The 14800-nt window shown below is 43.9% G+C and overlaps 1 long non-coding RNA gene across 1 annotated transcript; it reads left to right on the forward strand.

Moving 5' to 3' along the window:
* The first annotated feature begins 7263 nt into the window (after positions 1–7263).
* On the forward strand, positions 7264–8168 carry LOC130537215 (uncharacterized). The gene is made up of 2 exons (XR_008953579.1): positions 7264–7613; positions 7886–8168. It is a non-coding gene; the product is annotated as an uncharacterized LOC130537215 (long non-coding RNA).
* The last annotated feature ends 6632 nt before the right edge of the window (positions 8169–14800 follow it).

Consider the following 14800-nt stretch of genomic DNA (forward strand, 5'->3'; position numbering starts at 1 on the left):
CATTGATTTAGTCCTGGCATGGGAAACTTCCTCCTGTCTAAGTGAACCTTGAACCTTGTTTGATTAGACTGGAATAACGTAGAATATTATGGTGTGGATTTATTGAGTGGACAGTTTCCATGTTGATAATGCACAGATTGGTGTAGTATAGCAGAATTATGGCATTAGAGCAGAATTGTTCCCTACAGTAAGCTGAGAAACATGACTCCCTTTAAACCATTTTTAGACAGAAATAAAAAAATCCTGCAGAAAAAATGCTGTCTACTATCACTTAAATATGAAATCTAGAATTCAAATTGTGGATTGATATGAATGATCCAGCGACACCATCAGATATCCATTCAAAGGTGCATGAAATGATGAGGGCGACCTACTTCACTTCTGAGTGCTCCCCTCATGGACTTGTCATGATTGGGAAAAGCTATTAAGAGACTTAAAAAAGCAGGTCAGAAAAGAGCCCTGATGTGTTCACACACATGAAGAAAGCACAGTTTTTCTAAATACGTGAATCACTGACAACAGAAGTCCAGCAGGAGCTTCTCATACCTCCAAAGCCTGTTCCTTCATAGAACACTAGCAGGTAGCAGGTGCTACGTCACCGTCATTGCTAACATAAGTGATGCATTCACAGCAACATCAATAATGACCACAGGAACTGGAGGACAGAAAAGCCACTTTTTGTAGTTGTATATCGGCCCCCTGCTGGGCCACATTCAGAGTTCCTGTCTGAGTTCCCTGATTTCTAATCTGACTTGGTCCTCAGAACAGATAAAGTCATTATCATTGGAGACTTTAATATCCATGTAGACGTTGTAAATGACAGCTTTAGAAATGGCTTCATTTCATTACTTGAGTCAGTTGGTTTCCTCCAGCAGATAAACCAACCAACTCATAGCTTTAACCACACCCTAGATCTAGTTCTGACTTATGGTGTTGAGGTAGAACATGTGTCAGTGTTCCCTCAGAACCCACTCCTGTCAGACCATTCTTTGATCACTTTCACATTTATGATTAAGGATTCTTCTATGGAACCAGCAGGGGGGCCTGCTAGGTAAATGCTCGGCCCCCCATTCTACTCCTAGAGACTCTGGGAACCACAAGTAGACCAGCATTCTGAGAGCGGAGCGGTCTATTGGGCTGGTAAGGTATCACAAGCTCCTCCAGGTAGGATGGAGCTAGGACTCTGAGGACCTTGTAGGTCAGAAGAAGGGTTTTAAAAATTATTCTAAATTTAACAGGCAGCCAATGAAGCGACGCCAGTACAGGAGTCATGTGACCTCTGTGGTCAATACCTGTCAGAACTCTGGCTGCAGCATTTTGGATCAGCTGGAGGCTTCTTAAAGAGTTGTTTGGACACCCTGATAATAAAGAATTACAATAGTCCAGCCTGGAAGTAACAAATGCATGGACTAACTTTTCAGCATCATGGTGGGTCAGTAGCTTCCTGATCTTTGTGATGTTCCTCAAGTGAAAAAAGGCACTTCTAGAGACTGTTTTAATGTGTGAGTTGAAGGAGAGATTCTGATCAAAAGTTACTCCTAGATTCCTCACAGAGAGACTAGATGTTAATGAGATACCATCTAGAGTGATCATGTGATCTAACCTATCCCTGAGAGGTTCAGGACCAAACACCATGACCTCAGTTTTTCCTGGGTTAAGGAGGAGGAAATTTAAAGACATCCAAGACTTTATGTCTTTAAGACAGGTCTGGAGCTTCACTAACTTCTCTGTCTCCTTTGGTTTCATGGATTTTATGATATCCTTTTTTTTGTTCTCATGAGGAGCATTTTCACTACAGGAGTTCCTGATACTGGGGGCTGGAACTTTTCCACTCACTTGGCTTCTCTCAATGGTGTCTCTACTGAAGGGTAGGACCCCCTTGGCAACGTCACGAGTTTTGACTGGCCCGTAAATGCTGCGCAGTCCTATAAAAAACAGTTCACATGTTGAAAGTTATATCGTCTTTACAATACAATATGCAGATGCTCTCCCCCTTACTCGAAAACACATTCAAGATTAACCTAAAGAATAAATGCAAATTAGATTAAGGGTTCAGTGTTGGTTAAGGGTTCATTGAACACTTTGAGATTTATTTAAAAACTGTACTAAAAGTCCCTAACAGGACTAGAAATCCTTCCTACTTTGCAAATGATCGTGGTGTTTGAATTCAGAAACATTGTTTTTGTGTGTGAAGTGTTTTTAAGGAAAACCTTTAAAGATAATGGTTTGCCTTTTGTCATATGTTTGATTTGGAATTATTTTTCACAGAAGCAGAAAAGTTATTTGTCCTCACAAACTCTAGAACGTCGCTTATTGGTGATACTCGCCATGAAACTTGCCAAAATACTCTAACTCTCACTCTCCAAATCTCAATCTCCTCACAACCCAACAATTTTGGAGCATATTAATGCATCTTATAGCTGGTATGCCATCAAACCACTCAAATCTGTCTCAGAATGCGTTGAAACGCCATGAGCCAATGACACACATTGAGAGGCTGAGCCAATGAAAGGCGTCGAAACATTTGGAAGCAATGAAGCGCGAAGCGAAACAGCAACGACGTTCGTCATCGGTCACGTGACACTGGTGTTTTGATACAACCTCCGACACAGTGTTTCGAATCACTCCGCTTCGGGAAGAGTGACACAAGCCCAGTCCCTTACAGGGGACCTGTACACCCTGGAAGGTGTCACAAGTTTCCTGGATGAAACCTTCGGCCAGTCTGTGAAGGTGGCTGATTATTTCCCAGATCCAGAGAAGTTTCTGAAAAGTGCACTGACGTTACAGAAGGTTGTGGGAGTCGACCTCCTCGACGAAAGGAAACGGTACCGGTCAAAAAAGGTCAAAACGTTCTGAGAGCTCCAAATATCTTATATCTTAATCCTTAAATAGGTTGCTGATACTGATGAGAATGAATGTGATGCACAACTTTTCGCTCCTTTGCTGCTCCTTCTACTGCTTCACCTCTCCAAGCCTCTATGGACAAGCTCAGGGTGGCCTCACTTAACATCAATGGTGGCAGGGATCCACGGAAGAGGGCTCTGGTTGTAGACATGGTTGCTCAGAAGAAGCTGGACATCCTTCTCCTCCAGGAGATACGGCAAGAGAATTTAACGTTAACGAGTCAATGGTGCGGAAGTGGAGGAAGCAACAAGACAACCTGCACCAGGTAAAGAAGACTCAACGGAGCTTCCGAGGAAACAAAGCAAGATGGCCACAGTTGGAGGACAAACTCGAACAGTGGGTTGTTGAACAGAGAGCAGCAAGTAGAAGTGTCTCTACAGTCACTATTCGAATGAAGGCAACAGCGCTAGCAGACGAACTGAAGATAAATGAATTTAGAGGCGGTCCTTCTTGGTGCTTTCAGTTTATGAAAAGACGTCACCTCTCCATCCGCACTTGAAACAAGTGTTTCGCAGCAACTGCCCAAAGACGACCAAGAAAAGCTGGCCACTTTCCGCGCATACTGCAGAAACAACATCGCTGGAAAAAAGATCCGGCCAGAACACATCATCAACATGGACGAGGTTCCGCTCACCTTCGATATTCCTGTGAACAGCACTGTGGACAAAACGGGAGCACATACGGTGAATGTTCGCACCACAGGGAATGAGAAGACATCCTTCACCGTAGTCCTCGCCTGCCAGGCTAATGGCCAGAAACTTCCACCCATGGTTATTTTCAAAAGGAAGACTGTGCCAAAAGAAAACTTTCCAGTCGGCGTAACCATCGAAGCTAAATCAAAGGGATGGATGGATGAAGAAAAGATGAGTGAGTGGCTGAGAGAAATTTACGTCAAGAGACCGGGTGGCTTTTTTCACGCAGCTCCGTCCCTATTGATCTGCGACTCCATGCGCGCCCATATCACCGATGGTGTAAAAAAACAAGTGAAGCACACTAATTCAGTTCTCGCCATCATTCCGAGTGGATTAACAAAGGAACTGCAGCCACTAGATATTGGTGTCAACAGGGCATTCAAAGCTAGACTGCGAACTGCGTGGGAGCGGTGGATGACGGAAGGCGAACACACGTTCACCAAGACGGGGAGACAGCGCCGAGCGTCATACGCCACTATCTGCCAGTGGATCGTAAATGCCTGGGCTGATATATCAGTCTCCACAGTGGTCCGAGCTTTCAGGAAGGCAGGGATTGTCACTGAAATGCCAGACAACACCAGCAACACTGACCCTGATGACGACTTTGACGAGACGGAGCCGGCCATGTTGGACGCCTTATTCGCACAACTGTTCAATTCGGACACCAAAGAAGAAGAATTCGAGGGATTCCTGGATGAGGAATGAACTGATAAAGTGACCTTTACGTGTTTCTTTTGTGTGTTTACAACTTAACAAGGCTGGTCATACTGTGAATATGGACATTACCGTTTGAACAACGTTGTTATATTGCTATTGTTATATTGCTATTGCTATTGCTTTGCACTACTTCGAGAGTTCGAGTTACCGTATATTGTGTTTGCACTAACGTTTGATTTACCACAACGGTACTACGTGATAAAAATGTTGCACTAAATCGAAGATTTATTAAACTCCACTATCCACTTGTGATAAAAATGTTGCACTAAATCGAAGATTTATTAAACTCCACTATCCACTTGTGATAAAAATGTTGCACTGCCTGTTATAACTCGCTGTTATTAAACGAACTGTGTTACGCGAAAACACAACGTCACTCAGGAAAAATAATAAAACAGCTGTTTATTCATTTTGGGAGTGAATGGAGTTGTGAGAACGCCGGTTTGTATTCTATTAATAAAGTTTGACTGACTTATCTGACTGTTTTATTGACATTCCTTTTAGCGCAGCTCGATCTAGTGAATGCGTCATGAAACCACAGCCACTACGTAGTTTCTAATCTACGCGCCTTATAACGCGGTGCGCCCTATATATGAAAACAGTTCTAAAATAGGCCGTTAATTGAAGGTGCACCCTAAAATACGGTGCACCTTATGGTCGTGAAAATACGGTACATATAAAAGGGACTATTATGCTTCAAGTTGTAAAATAGAAATAAGCTTTTTGAAATATAGTGATGTACCAAAATAAACATGTACATTTTGCAAGACAGCATTTATTGTAACAAAAATATGACCATTAAAATCAGAAAAGAACTGAAAACTTGCTCTCAGAATTCCATTGGAACACAAAATAAATAACTTTTCTGTAAAGTGATTCACATTAATTGTTTTTCAAGCAATTTAATTTGCAGTTTCACCTGTTCTTGTTTTAATATTGTTAAATTAATCTGTTCATCGGTGAGGACAAGCTGTTGTTGTGCTCGCTCTGTTTCAACTTTCAGCAGCTTTTAGTAGGCATGATCCTGTGTAAGACTCTTTGGCCTTTTGCTCCGGCACGTCAAGGGTGGTGGTTGTGGTGAAGGTGTGACCCTCACCACATCAGCAGCTTGGGTCAAGGTCTGGCTGGTGGACAGTTCAGGTTGATCTGACTCAAAGGTAAGGGTGCTTGTCCCATTGCTTGACAGATTGAGTGGCCCCTGGGAGCCAATAGACTCTCCCACATCACAGGGTACAATCCCATGTAAAGCTTGAGAATGCGCTCCACCAATAATATCCAGAACCACATCAGTAAACTCACCACGTTTGGCAGGTTTATTGCCTGTTGGAGTCGTTTTGGCCTCTGAGTGGTCTTTAGTAGCTTTTTGTTTGAGATTTTTCCATCTCAATTTGACCTGATCCACAGATCTGCGTTGGCCTCCACCGGTGGCATTAACCAGTTCTGTTATCTTCTCCCATATTTCATTTTTTGTTTTGGCATTTGAGCCGCTTTGTCCAGGACTGCTGAAATTGCCAAATAGCACATGATAATTTTCACGCACACCTTCAAGCAGTGCATTTGTTTCAGTCGCAGAGAAGCGACCTCCTTTGGTCTTGCCCACCATGTTGTCTGATTGTAAGTCACACCCAGGCTGGCTCTTTATACTACCATGAGGGATCGTTAAAATCAGGTGTGGTGGGACATGGGATTGGTTAAAAAGGGGTAAGTAGCAAATAGACTGAGCAAAATGACAGCACTAGTGCATGTGATGCAACAACGTCAGAGGCAATACAAACCTCGGCAATATACTGAACGACCAAATTTACTTCTGCAGTACTCTGATGAAGAACTTTATTCAAGATATCGTTTGGGAACACAGGATATTATTTATTTATGTGATGTTCTTCGCCCTCATCTCCAAAGACCAACAGTGAGGAGCCATGCCTTGACTGGAGGAACAGGTGTTGGTTGCTCTTCGTTTTTTTGCAAGTGGATTGTTTTTTGAAGTTATTGCAGATAGCATTGGAGTCACCAAATCAACAGTGGGATGTGTGGTGCACTCTGTGGCAAGAGCTCTTTCAAGTTTATTAAATGAGTATATGAAATTTCCTGAAAATGAAGAAATTTCACAAAACATAAAACAGTTCTTTTCCATAGCAGGAATGCCGAACACTATTGGTGTGATAGACTGCACACATACACATTCAAGCCCCTCATGAAAGAGAGGGGGAATTTGTAAACAGGAAGGAGTGCCATAGTATAAATTTGCAGTTGATTGGGAATGCTAACCTCCAGATAATAAACTGCGTTGTACGATGGCCGGGGTCTGTACATGATTCTCGGATTTTAAGAGAAAGCCACACCGGTTTCAACAAAACACTCCAGATGGAATCCTCCTTGGTGACAGTGGTCATCCTCTTCTTCGTTGGCTGATGACACCTTTTGCAACAGTCACAAGCAACACGCAAGAAAATTTCAACTATGCTCATACATCTACAAGGGGGACAATTGAGCGCATTAATGGTAGACTTAAACGGAGATTTGCCTGCCTTAATTATCTTTGTGTGGAGCCCAAAGAAGCCTGCAATATTATTTGTGCATGTATTGTGTTGCACAATATCACACAAAAAAGAAGAGTGCCCATGGAGGAGGATGACATTCCACTTCCAAAAGGTCTGATAGAGGCACCACAACCACATCAAACTGACGAACCAGCTGGGAGAGCAGTCAGAAGTGCCATGGTTTGTATTTTTCATAAAGAGTGGGACAATTTCAACATAATAGTTTGATTTCACTTTGGAGAAAGACAAAAAAAAGTCATGATACGTATATTGTTTTTGAAATTTTGATTTTGATTTTTTAATAAAATATTCAGGATTGATTTGATGAAAATTATATTGATTTATTGTAACATGAGTTACTATTTTAAAGTTATAAGATTGACATCTAAGTAGATGGTGGTAAAGTCTTTAAATAAAATGTGACTTTTAGTTTGACACATGGCGCTTTATTTGGTTTTTAAACACATCACTTCCTGTTTCCTGGCAATGATCCAGTGGGAGGGACAGATTTGGAAATCCCTATCCTGCAAGGTTTTGAAAAACTGGGATAGATTATTATGAGCCACAGACCAGGATAGGGGAATTAACAAATCCGGATCATTTTGATCTGGATTTGGAGTTTTGAAATACTGGGCCCAGGACACTGGGCCTTATTCACGAACCGTTCTTACGAACAAATTTGTTCTTAGATCCCATTTACGAACATTTTACGAAGATTGTGGCATTCACCAATTTCTTCTTATCCTGGATTTATGCGTAGGTAAGAACAAATCCTACGAACACTCAGGAGTACTCTTACGTACATTTCAGTGCTGACATGTTGGCATGGTTGGGTTCTCTTGTGCAGTTCAATAAAATTCAATATTACAATGATAATTCTGTCATATTTATTTATTTATTTCCTATTTTTTGTGATTTACGGAGAATTTTTAAATTACGTAAATGTGCCAATGACTTAACATTAATCAACCAAATTGGAAACCATGCCAAAACTGTCTTTTTATTTGATTTTATCTTGATTTATTTTATTAGGGGATCGAGGATATGCCCTGGCTCCCTGGTTGTTGACACCACTGACCAACCCTCAGACTCCACAGGAGTTTTAGTCAATCAGATGCATGCGCGCAGTCGCTCCACCATTGAACGCACCATCGGCATGTTAAAGGGGCGCTGGATGTGTTTGGACACAGAGCCACAACCCCGTGAGGATGTGCGTCCTGACGCAATGATGGGGCCAGACTGCAGGCACGCGGTTCACGTTCGAGCGCGATTAATTGCCCGTTTGTGAATAAAATGCATTATTGTCACAATCCGAGCACAGGTTTTACACGTTTATTTTTTTTACATTCTTCTTTTTTTTACATTCTCGTTGATTTCTTTAAGCGTGTTGGCTATAGTCATCAGGGTTGAGGCAATTTTATCAAGCGTGTTAGCCATCCTTTCTTGATTGTTCAACACGGCGTCAGAAATCAGGCGTGGAGAGGCAAGCTTTGGGCATTTGGCTTTGGGCATTTGGCTTTGGGCATTTGGCTGCTTTTTGCTCTGTCTACAGGGTCCTGCTGCAGTTCCTTTTATGGGCATTAGTGGGCGGTGACGTATGCTAATCGGATGTTAATTAGACTCACCTGGCACGTGCTCTCAACTGATGGCATTTATCAATCTAAGAACACAGCTGCGAACAATTCTGGGGCTTACGAACGCGTTGATGAATCTGACGTAGGGTTTTCGTAAGAAACTTCTGAAGAACAACTTAAGAAAGAATCTAAGAAGATTCTTAAGAACATATTGGTGAATGAGGCCCACTGAGTTTCGTTGCACGTTCGAAGCGTTTTGGGGAACCTTGAGAGGGAGGAAGGGGGACTTTGAGTGTCTTGGTCAGTGATGGGAAGTGGGTAAAGCACACATCAGAGCCTTCTGTCAGCAATACAGTAGTCACTCAACAACACAGGTCAAACACACCATAGAACACTTGGAGAGCGAGATCAGGGATCTGGAGGGTAGCTTTAGCACACACACCAGCACAAAGGGCCACACACTGAGACAGAAGAGGCAGGAACTCAGCTCTTTTTTACAGGAAACAGTGAAGGGGGCCTTGGTGAGGTCAAGGTTCCTTTTTCAATCTGGAGAGGTCTGTCTCACGCGCCAAACAGATGCTCTGCCTCCGCCTGCCTGATGGGACGATGACAGCTGACCAGGGTGAGATGAGGAGACACGCTGTGGACTTCTACGGCGCCCTCTACAGGGCAGAGGACTGTAGCAGGGAGGATGAGCTCCTGCAGGGACTTCCTCGGCTGAGCCAGAGGGACCGGTCCACCCTGGACGCTACCATTTCCTTGGAGGGACTCACTGCTGCGGTGGGACAGATGGCTTCTGGCCGAGCTCCAGGACTGGATGGTTTGCCCACAGACTTATAAACATTTCTGGAGGTGTCTGGGTGCTGACCTGTGGAAGGTGCTGCAGGCGTGTGCTCACACAGGTCTGTTACCATCATCCTGTCAGACTGCGGTCCTCTCTAATCCCAAAGAAGGGGGACTTGGCTCTATTAAAGAACTGGAGACCTGTGGCGTTGCTCTGCATGGACTATAAACTTCTTTCAAAGGTGCTCGCCAACAGGCTCAAGAACCACCTCGATTTGGTCGTTCAGAGACCAGTCATATTGTGTCCTGGACAAGTCCATTTTGGACAACCTATTTTTAATGAGATTTGTTTTACCTTTGTAAAATGTACAACATTGATGTGGGGGTGCTTTCTTTAGACCAGGAGAAGGCCTTCGACGGGATCGACCACAAGTTTCTGTTTTCCACATTAAGGGCATTTGGTTTGGGGGATGGGGTTTTTTGGCACTCTTGTCTCTGCTGTTCAGGGATGCTTGTTGTTTGGTGAAGGTTGGTGGTGGGCTGAGCTGTCCGGTGAGCGTCCAATGGGGAATAAGACAGGGTTGTCCTATTTCTGGACAGTTGTACTCATTGGCCATCGAACCTCTTCTAAACAACCTAAGAACTAGGCTGTCAGGACTTTTGTTACCTGGTCTTCCTCAGCGTCCCCAGCTGGTGGTGTCGGCGTAGGCTGATGACATCAATGTTTTTGTTAGGGATCACAGTGATGTGGACAACCTGACTGATAGTTTAGACCTCTACCAAGAAGCCTCCTCCGCTAAGGTAAACTGGGAGAAGAGAAGCTCTGCAGGTTGGCCCGTGGACAGGTAGGGACAGACCAAGGCTACCAGGAAACCTCAGCTGGGGTAGACAGGGCCTGAAAGTCTTAGGTGTGTTCCTTGGGACAGAAAACTTTGAAAAGAAGAACTGGGAGGGTGCTATGGAGCAGGTGTGTGCCAGATTGTCTAAGTGGAAATGGCTGCTACCTCAGCTTTCCTACAGGGGCAGAGTCCTGATTGTAAATAATTTGGTTGTCGACTCTTTGGCACAGACTGAAAGTCTTACTGTCACCTGTTGGTCTAATCGAGGGAGTTCAGAAGATGATTGTGGACTTTTTCTGGTCAGACCAGCACTCATCTCTTTATCTTCCAAAGAAGAACTTCTTTAGACTGAACTTTTGTTTCTTCTTTTGTTTCTTGTCACGGAGGAGTTGCTGCAAAGACAAAGATCATTTATTAGATTCAAGAATGCGACATCAGTCAGAAGTCAGAAACACAGAAGGAGGTGGAGGCAGCTCACCTGCAGCTGGACGAGTCTCTCGCTCAGGAGTTGGATCTCCTTCCTGTTGGAGGTCTCCTTTTCCTCCGAGATCCTTTCATGGTTCCCCAGCATCTCGTCCAGCTTCCTCTGGGTCTCAGTCCAGATCACTTCATACTTTGTGAGGTCGGACACCATCTGCTTGGTCTTGAGCTGAGTCTGGTGTCTCAGCTCCTGATCAGCCAGCTCCTTGCAGCATTGTTCTTGGAGACGGGCACATTTTTCTTCTTCCTGCTTTAGTGCCGCCTGAGTGCTGCTCAGCAGGGCCAAGGTGTCCGCGTGAGCCTCAGCAAGCGTTCTCCTTTCCTGCTCGACCCTGGATATCTGCTGGTCTTTTCCCACCAGAAGTCCCTTCAGGTGCCTGATCTCTTGCTGCCAGCTCTCTTCTGATGGCTGCATTCTTTGGGAGCTCCTGCACTCCTGCAGAGATTCTCCTCGGTTCTCCTCCTTCAGCTGCTGAGGCTTCCAAGGCTGCGGCTCCTCCTTCTTGGACACGGGGCCCAGCCTGGCTTCATTCTTGCAGCTCTGTCCTCTGGATTTCCTGACATCATCCAGCGCTGTGGAAAACAACTGTGTGAAGAAGCACAATGACAATTTACAATAAATGCACTCTTGTTTTAAATCCCCTGAATTCAATGTCGTCTGTACTTCAATGGGATATAAAGGGAGATGCTCCAATGCATGTCTGGATTTTACTGACTTATATTTAGAGATGATTCTTATGGAGATCACTAAGTATTAAGTAAATCAAATATATTATAGCGATGGAAACGTACGCTATTGCTTTCAAAATGTCACTGAGTGTCAGTTTAAATTAAAACCCAAATACAAAGACTAATAATCAACAGTCAGTGAGGTAATTAAATAAATGGCAACAAGCCAGGGTGGTGTTTGAGTGACTCCTGAGTGAAGCGTGTTACCCTGCTGACTCCTCGATGTCCTGTTGCCATTCTGCTGGATTAGAAGGTTCCCAACTGCTGTAATGAAATAAGCTTTCCAACTGGTATAATGGTCTAACACAACTGATGCCACCCATGTGTTTATTTGCCTTTATCGGTCCCCTTATAACATGGATTATTAGTCTTTGATGTGTGGACATAAAAGGTCCTTTGAAAAGGTCCTTTGTGCCAAGTGTATCATTTAAATGGCATTTAAAGCATTGATTTAGTCCTGGCATGGGAAACTTCCTCCTGTCTAAGTGAACCTTGAACCTTGTTTGATTAGACTGGAATAACGTAGAATATTATGGTGTGGATTTATTGAGTGGACAGTTTCCATGGTGATAATGCACAGATTGGTGTAGTATAGCAGAATTATGGCATTAGAGCAGAATTGTTCCCTGCAGTAAGCTGAAAAACATGACTCCCTTTAAACCATTTTTAGACAGAAATAAAAAAAAATCCTGCAGAAAAAATGCTGTCTACTATCACTTAAATATGAAATCTAGAATTCAAATTGTGGTTTGATCTGAATGATCCAGCGACACCATCAGATATCCATTCAAACGTGCATGAAATGATGAGGGCGGCCTCCTTCACTTCTGAGTGCTCCCCTCATGATTGGGAAAAGCTCTTAAGAGACTTAAAAAAGCAGGTCAGAAAAGAGCCCTGATGTGTGAACACACATGAAGAAAGCACAGTTTTTCTAAATACGTGTATCACTGACAACAGAAGTCCAGCAGGAGCTTCTCATACCTCCAAAGCCTGTTCCTTCATAGAACACTAGCAGGTAGCAGGTGCTACGTCACCGTCATTGCTAACATAAGTGATGCATTCACAGCAACATCAATAATGACCACAGGAACTGGAGGACAGAAAAGCCACTTTTTGTAGTTGTATATCGGCCCCCTGCTGGGCCACATTCAGAGTTCCTGTCTGAGTTCTCTGATTTCTTATCTGACTTGGTCCTCAGAACAGACAAAGTCATTATCATTGGAGACTTTAATATCCATGTAGACGTTGTAAATGACAGCTTTAGAAATGGCTTCATTTCATTACTTGAGTCAGTTGGTTTCCTCCAGCAGATAAACCAACCAACTCATAGCTTTAACCACACCCTAGATCTAGTTCTGACTTATGGTGTTGAGGTAGAACATGTGTCAGTGTTCCCTCAGAACCCACTCCTGTCAGACCATTCTTTGATCACTTTTACATTTATGATTAAGGATTCTTCTATGCTCAGAGCTCAGTCTTACTATAGCAGATGTCTTTCAGATAATGCTGTAGCTAAGTTTAAGGAAGTGATCCCTGTGCTGATCCCAGGACCACCGTGTGTTTCCCCAGGGATCAATCATTATAATCTGAGCCCTGCTGAGGTTGACTCTATTGCTGAAGGTGCAGCAACCTCACTGAGAATCACGCTTGATTCTGTTGCCCCCCTGAAAAAGAAAATAGTAAATCAGAGGAGGTGTGCCCCCTGGTATAATTCACATATCAGGACCCTCAAGCAGAAAGTGTGAAGACTGGAAAGGAAGTGGCATTCCTGTAAAATAGACAGCTACCATGTAGCCTGGAAAGACTGTCTGGTAGTTCACAAAAAGTCCCTCCGTAAGGCTAGAACAGCTTATTTTTCTTCTTTGATTGAGGAAAATAAGAACAACCCCAGGTTTCTTTTCAGCACTGTGGCCAAATTAACCAAGAGTCACAGTGTTTTAGATCCACGTATCCCTTCTTCCCTTAGTGGTGAAGACTTCATGAGCTTCTTCACTGATTAAGTTCTAGCTATCAGAGAAAAGGCTAGACAGGCCATCCCAACAACTGGACCATCACCAGATGTGCTGAAAGTGGGAACATACAGGTTTTCCAATGAGCCCTTAAACTCCTTCAGTCCTCTATATTTTTCTGAGGCCTCTTCGTGAATTCAGAAATCCAAGACCACTGTCATGAACCAGCTCAGGGCTCAGACAAATTAGGGAGAACACACGTGATGGATTTTTAGAAAAAAGGAAATTTATTGATTGATCATGCAAAACAACAAACCAAAACAGAATACCCAAGCAGACCAGGAGGAAGCCAAGCAAGAGAGTGACTGCCAAGACTGTGGAGCATTTATAGCCCTCACAGCTAATCAGTCAGGTGAGCTGGAGGTGACTTAGCCACCGCACACTTGGCCCACCCACTGCCTGCAGAAGGTAGGAGACAACAGAGAGGCAGAGAAAACACAGCCAGGGTCGTCACACCCCCACCCATAAGAACGGAGACCACCAAGGTCATCTACCCAAAACTGACCCCGGAACCCAAGCCAAAAAAAACTACTGTATTAATATTTAGATTCATGTGGCTACAGTTACCTTGTGGCCAAATTCCTTAAGTTGGTAGGGTATGCTGTCACCACCTGAAAAGACAGAGTACTTAACCCTGCAGAAGAAATTCCCTTAGGCTTCGGCGACCTTGTACCCAAGAAAACAGACAGGGCAGACTAACAAACAGTAAAATCTCTACCACTCAAAAACCACGAGACAGGGCATCCGCCATAACCTTCTCCCTGCCCTTGATGTGACAAATATCGAGCTGATAGGGCTGCAAATATAAGGCCCACCTCATCAGACGCTGGTTTGGATTTTGTAGGGTCTGTAAAAATGTTAACGGGTTATGATCGGTGTACACTTTAACGGGAGCACCCGTATTCATGTACACCTCAAAATGCCTCAGAGCCCAAATCAAGGCAAGTGCCTCTTTCTCAATCACCGAATAGTTCAATTGGTGGGAATTCAAGGTAGTTTTCTATGTCAACTGGACTGGGTTTCTTCTCTTGAAGACGTTTCGCCTTCTATCCAGAAGGCTTCTTCAGTTCTGAAATCGCTGGGCAGAGAGCTTGAAAATATATATAATATATATCCCCTTTGTCTGCTAGACAAAACCGCTGGATAGCCACAACTTTATCAACTGGACGCACCACCCCCTGACCAACTACCCTGCCCAAATAAGTCACTGTAGCTTTGGCAAATTCACACTTAGCTAAGTTAACTGTTAGCTGAGCCCACACAAGCCTCTCCAACAATGCTCTAACCCGTTGGAGATGGTCCTCCCAGGTGTCACTAAAAACTACCACGTCGTCCAAATAGACCGCACAACCAGCAAGACCAGAGACCACCTGATTCATGAGCCTTTGAAAGGTGGCCGGGGCGCAAACCAAATGGCATGGCGTAGGAATACAGTCCAGAAGGGGTTACGAAGGCACTAATCTCCCGAGCTCGGGAGACAATGGGACTTGCCAGTAACCCTTTCAGCAAGTCACTGACATACTTGCCTGAACC

This window comes from Takifugu flavidus, chromosome 14, assembly GCF_003711565.1.
Source record: "Takifugu flavidus isolate HTHZ2018 chromosome 14, ASM371156v2, whole genome shotgun sequence".
Taxonomy (NCBI): domain Eukaryota; kingdom Metazoa; phylum Chordata; class Actinopteri; order Tetraodontiformes; family Tetraodontidae; genus Takifugu; species Takifugu flavidus.